Raw genomic sequence first — 6,637 nt, 5'->3', positions numbered from 1 at the left:
GCAATAGCACGGGAATGCTTTTGCATTTCATTATAGTGGTAACATTTTTTCGATGTGACTTTTATTGGCATTTATTTGTGAAAAAAACAGAAATTTTGCAAAAAATTTGAAAATGTTGCAATTTTCAAACTTTAAATTTATATGTCCTTAAATCAGAGAGTAATGTTACACAAAATAGTTAATAAATAACATTTCCCACATGTTAACTGTACAACAGCAAAATTTTTAAAACATATTTTTTGTTAGGAAGTCATATGGGTTGAAAATTTACCAGCGATTTCTCATTTTTTCAACAAAATTTACAAAACCATTCTGTAAGGGGTCACATTACATTTGAACTGACTTTGAGGCAACTATATGACAGAAAATTCCCAAAAGTGACACCATTCTAATAACTGCAACCCTCAAGGTGCTCAAAATTACATTCAAGAAGTTTATTAACTCTTCAGGTACTTCACAGAAATGTTTGTAATGTGAAAGGAAAAAATGAACATTTAACTTTATTTCACAAAAAAAAATTTCTTCACAAAGGTAGCAGGAAAAAATGGCCAAAAATTTGTTGTGCAATTTCTTCTGAGTATGATGATACGCCATATATGAGGGAAAATCACTGTTTGTGCATATGTCAGAGCTGGAAGGGAAGGAGTGCTATTTAACTTTTTGAATGCAAAATTTGCTGAAATAATTAGTGGATGCCATGTCTCGTTTGAGGAGCCCATGATGTGCCTAAACAGTGGAAACCCCCCACAAGTAACACCACTTTGGAAACTAGGGAACTTATCTACATGTGTTTTGAGCACACATAACTACCAGGAGCTTTACAGAAGTTCATAACATTGAGCTGAGAAAAAAAAAAAAACACATTTTTCTCACATGTTTTTTAGACCCAAATTTAGCATTTTCACAAGGGTAACAGGAGAAATGTCACCATAAAGTTTGTTGTGCAATGTCTCCTGAGTACGACGATACAAAATATTTGTTCCACAAACAATGTCCATGACAGTTTGCTCAGACCATCGCCTGGTCAGATCCAGGACTCACAGGCAGAGCCGTCACCAGGAAACAAGACTTGAAACTCCACAGGAACACAGAGGAGGAGCCCTTCCAGGAACACGAGTAGACTTGAGACTCCCCAGAAGCACGGAGGAGGAGCCCATCCAGGAACATGAGTGGGACCGACTCTGAAACACCGACTGGTCCACCAAGACTACAGACTGGATATCTGGACACAGGCTGCACATCTAAGACAAAGGCAGGACTTCAGAGACACCGGCAGGACTTCAGGGACACCGGCAGGACAGCGAGCAGCTGTCGTCAGGTTCCAGGCACCAGACAGCATCGGACATGACCTAGAAAGGAACTCAAGCAGTATGGTGCAAACACCGCAGGATTGGACCGGAGCTGGATGGAGCTAGAACCGCATAATAAGATGAGCACAGCGTAGTAGAAGCTCAGCAGGAACAACGGACTCCATCTTTAAAAGATGAACACAGGTTAATCTTCAAGATACAGGTCTCTAGAAACTCAGTCACTGGGAACATGATACAAGACACAGAAGGACTTCAAGACTATCACACAGCGGGAATCCACATACAAGGGCAAGGACGTCAGTAGCAACACATAGACAGGATGGGTCCAGAAACAAATACATCAGCTTTCCCAGAACTGATAGCAGGCAGAACAGGAGCTGATGACAAAGACCAGGAACAACATGCTAGACCAAACACACATGGCTAGGTTCTGTAACCTAATGAGAAGCTCTGGCCTTTATCATCACAATCCCTCAGTCGCTGACTAGCAAGGGCAAGGTGTTCGATCTGCATGGGTTCCGATGAGTTCTCAACAAGGTATGGCTTTCATCCAAGTATGTCCGGCTGAAGTTCCCTTCTAACAAGTTGGGTCCTTATTTATCGGGTCTTTCGAGGTGATGAAGTGGATCAACGAGGTCTCCTATAAATTGAAGCTGCCTCTTTCTTTATGGATTCCAAATTCCTTCCATATATCTCTATTAAAGCCGGTCATCCTGAGTCCCTTCTTCAAGGATCCTACTACCACGCCCATGCCAATGGCCTCGGATGAGGTTTTTGAAATGGAGAACATCTTGGCCATGAAGAGGGTGAGAAGCAAGACCTTCTTCCTCATTGAATGAAATGGATTTGGTCCCGAAGAGAGATCCTGGGAGCCGAAGGAAAGCATTCACACTCTGATTCTTCTCCGGAAATTCCTCAATGGCCTGAAGAGGAGAGGGTGTAAAGGGGGGGTACTGTTAGCACCATGCCGGAGTCCTGCTCTGACAGGCAGGGTCCCCAGCTTGTCTCTTTACTCACCCTTGCTGCGGACAGTTCTTCCCTTCCCCATGCTCTGCATGCTTCCAGCCGGTACTCTAGCCATGTCCTTAGGGCACTCGTGCATGCGCGCATTCCCACCCTCTTAAAGGGTCAGCGCATTCACTTGCTATTTCATCCCCAGCCAATAGCTGTGGGACATTATGTATATATTGCTTTCTTCCCACTGGGGAGGTGCCTGAGAAACCTTCCTGTTTCGCAGTCTAATTTGTGTAAGGTTGCATAGCAGTCTCCACTACACTCTAATGCAGACCCTGCCTGCTGCACTCAACTGCAGATCCTGCCTGCTGTACTCTGATACAAACACTGCCTGCTGCACTCCAATGCAGATCCTGCCTGCTGCACTCTGATGCAGCTCCTGCCTGTGGCACTCTGATACAAACACTGCCTGCTGCACTCTGATACAAACCCAGTCCGCTACACTCAGGTGCAAACTCTGCTGCACTTGGATGGGAATTGTCTGCTGAATTCTAATACAAACCCCGCCAGCCACTCCCACCAGTCTGTCCTCTGGGTCCAGCTGCTGCGCGTCCGTTGGTCTGTGGTGGAGTGGCGCCTCATGTTCATCTGGAGCCAAGTCTATCCTCACCATCAGATGCTCTAGTGAACAGTCAGGTGTTCGCTTAGTCACGCCCCTTCAGGCTCTCCACGGTCCGTGGCACAGTGGTTCCACAAACCGTGTCCGTGACCCATGCCAGTGATGCTAAAGAAACTGTAGGTTTTCTGATGACAAAGTCTTCCAAGTTCTTCATTGCAACTGATCCTGAATCAACAGTTATCTTCTTGGAAGGATGCTCTGCAGCCGGTATTTGCAGGGCTCTTTTGTGTTATTTGACACATCATAAGACAAAGATAGAGTGATCAGTTTATCGGACAAATACCATAAGTGTCTTTTCATCTTCTTTATTGTGACTTCTGACACTGAGTTGTTTCTGCTCCTCGTACAGGTAGATGTCTTTGAGCAGCTGTAGATCAATGAATGGAGCTGATGGTGCTGATGGAGACAGGAACCAAGCCTTCATAGATTAAAACAGTGAATTGACAGATGTCTGTAAAAGCCTTTTCTTCCTCATTTGTCAGAACAAACTGGCTCCTCAACACCCATATTTTTAGCACATTGATGGCCTTTGCTGTCCATCTGGAGCTGTGAATGAAATCTCTCTAGATGGAACCACTAACGAAAAAGATTGTTAACTTCAATAATTCTTTGTAGCCCTGGGGTAGCCGGGGTTGGTACTGAAGCAGTTGCATCTCATCTCCACAAAGGCTATGATTTCATCTGCAATGTGGGAAACTGCTGTTGACATGATCTGGTCTGATAATTAGAGTTGAGCGAAACGGGTCGAAAAATTTCAAAAGTCGACGACTTTTGGCAAAGTCGGGTTTCATGAAACGAAACCCGACCCTAGGGTGAGGTCGGCCACGAGGTCGGCGACTTAAGCGCCAAAGTCGCGTTTCAAAAGTTAGTTTTGCGCTCTTTTTCAGCCAATCAGGATCCACGGACACTGTGGGCAACGTGATGACATAGGCAGGGGTCACCACCATCTTTCAGAAGGGCATGCAAGTGATTGGCTTGCTTTGGTGGGCGTCACAGGGGGTATAAAAGGGCGTGCACGCCGACCACCATGTTACTCATGCTGATCTCAGAATAGGGAGAGCTGCTGCTGATGCTGATTTTGTAGAGAGAGCGTTAGGCAGGGAAGAAGACACCAAAAACTGCTTCTGCTACTAGCGATTTTGCCTGTACAACACACCAGTCACTGTGTGTGCAGTGCAAGTGGAGGCTATATTTTGCTGGATCAGCGGTGTTGGCTGTTAGGCTGCCTTCTAAGGCTTCCTGATGGCTGCATTGCTGTTTACCCACTGCTCTGCAAACTGCTTTTTTAAAAGCAATCCCAATTTTTTTTTTTGTCCTGGTGAGGTGCTGAGCGTGCATTTTTTCACACCATACAGCAGTGCACACTCCTCACACAGTACCGTGTAACGGCTGTTATCACAGCCACAGTGAAGCTATCTGTGTGTCACTCTGTAAAGATAAGTCGAGGACATGTTCCATTCTTACAGACCTGCACCTTCTAGTTTTGTCTAGCTTTCAAACAGTTAAATATATTTGCTGTTTGATCACATTCAAAACTATAGAGAGACAGCGTGTGTCAGTACGTATACTTAAAAAACACGGAGCTTGACAATTTTACGTACACCGGACAGCCGTGTACGTGCACGCTCCTCTCTCAGTACCGTGTAACGGCTGTTATCACGGCCACAGTGAAGCTATCTGTGTGTAGCTCTGTAAGAATAAGTCGAGGACATGTTCCGTTCTTACAGACCTGCACCTTCTAGTTTTGTCTAGTTTTCAAACAGTTAAATATATTTGCTGTTTGATCACATTCAAAACTATAGAGAGACAGCGTGTGTCAGTCCGTATACTTAAAAAACACGGAGCTTGACAATTTTACGTACACCGGACAGCCGTGTACGTGCACGCTCCTCTCTCAGTACCGTGTAATGGCTGTTATCACGGCCACAGTGAAGCTATCTGTGTGTCGCTCTGTAAGGATAAGTCGAGGACATGTTCCGTTCTTACAGACCTGCACCTTCTAGTTTTGTCTAGTTTTCAAACAGTTAAATATATTTGCTGTTTGATCACATTCAAAACTATAGAGAGACAGCGTGTGTCAGTCCGTATACTTAAAAAACACGGAGCTTGACAATTTTACGTACAGCGGACAGCCGTGTACGTGCACGCTCCTCTCTCAGTACCGTGTAACGGCTGTTATCACGGCCACAGTGAAGCTATCTGTGTGTCGCTCTGTAAGGATAAGTCGAGGACTTGTTCTGTTCTTACAGACCTACACTCTAGGGAGATTCCTATTCTGCCCAATTGTATATACACCTTGTAGTTTGTCATACACTAGCCAATTTCTGCCTGTGACATAGCGCTGTGATATTCAGTGGGCCTCACACAGTCCAAAAGTGTCCAGTGTCCACAAGTGTGTGCAGAAATTCAAAATCTCCGTTATCCTCTAGTGACATTTTTCACACCTGCGACATCAAGCCTGTGACATAGCGCTGTGATATTCAGTGGGCCTCACACAATCCAAAAGTGTCCAGTGTCCACAAGTGTGTGCAGAAATTCAAAATCTCCGTAATCCCCTAGTGACATTTTTCACACCTGCGACATCGAGCCTGTGACATAGCGCTGTGATATTCAGTGGGCCTCACACAATCCAAAAGTATCCAGTGTCCACAAGTGTGTGCAGAAATTCAAAATCTCCGTAATCCCCTAGTGACATTTTTCACACCTGCGACATCGAGCCTGTGACATAGCGCTGTGATATTCAGTGGGCCTCACACAATCCAAAAGTATCCAGTGTCCACAAGTGTGTGCAGAAATTCAAAATCTTCGTTATCCTCTAGTGACATTTTTCACACCTGCGACATCGAGCCTTTGACATAGCGCTGTGATATTCAGTGGGCCTCACAGAATCCAAAAGTGTCCAGTGTCCACAAGTGTGTGCAGAAATTCAAAATCTCCGTTATCCTCTAGTGACATTTTTCACACATGCGCCATCGAGCCTGTGACATAGCGCTGTGATATTCAGTGGGCCTCACACAATCCACAAGTGTCCAGTGTCCACAAGTGTGTGCAGAAATTCAAAATCTCCGTTATCCTCTAGTGACATTTTTCACACCTGCAACATCGAGCCTGTGACATAGCGCTGTGATATTCAGTGGGCCTCACAGAATCCAAAAGTGTCCAGTGTCCACAAGTGTGTGCAGAAATTCAAAATCTCCGTTATCCTCTAGTGACATTTTTCACACATGCGCCATCGAGCCTGTGACATAGCGCTGTGATATTCAGTGGGCCTCACACAATCCACAAGTGTCCAGTGTCCACAAGTGTGTGCAGAAATTCAAAATCTCCGTTATCCTCTAGTGACATTTTTCACACCTGCAACATCGAGCCTGTGACCTAGCGCTGTGATATTCAGTGGGCCTCACACAATCCACAAGTGTCCAGTGTCCACAAGTGTGTGCAGAAATTCAAAATCTCCGTTATCCTCTAGTGACATTTTTCACACCTGCGACATCGAGCCTGTGACATAGCGCTGTGATATTCAGTGGGCCTCACACAATCCAAAAGTGTCCAGTGTCCACAAGTGTGTGCAGAAATTCAAAATCTCCCCTGTCCTATAGACACCTTGTACCTTGTTTTACATTACTATATAGTTTGTTGGATTTTGTCTACATTTCTACCAAAAATGAGGAAGGCTGGTGGAAGAGGCCGTGGA

The sequence above is a fragment of the Dendrobates tinctorius genome, unplaced genomic scaffold, assembly GCF_039654945.1.
Source record: "Dendrobates tinctorius isolate UK_male_01 unplaced genomic scaffold, ASM3965494v1 ptg000250l, whole genome shotgun sequence".
Lineage (NCBI taxonomy): Eukaryota > Metazoa > Chordata > Amphibia > Anura > Dendrobatidae > Dendrobates > Dendrobates tinctorius.
Note: the sequence above shows the minus strand (reverse complement) of the source record.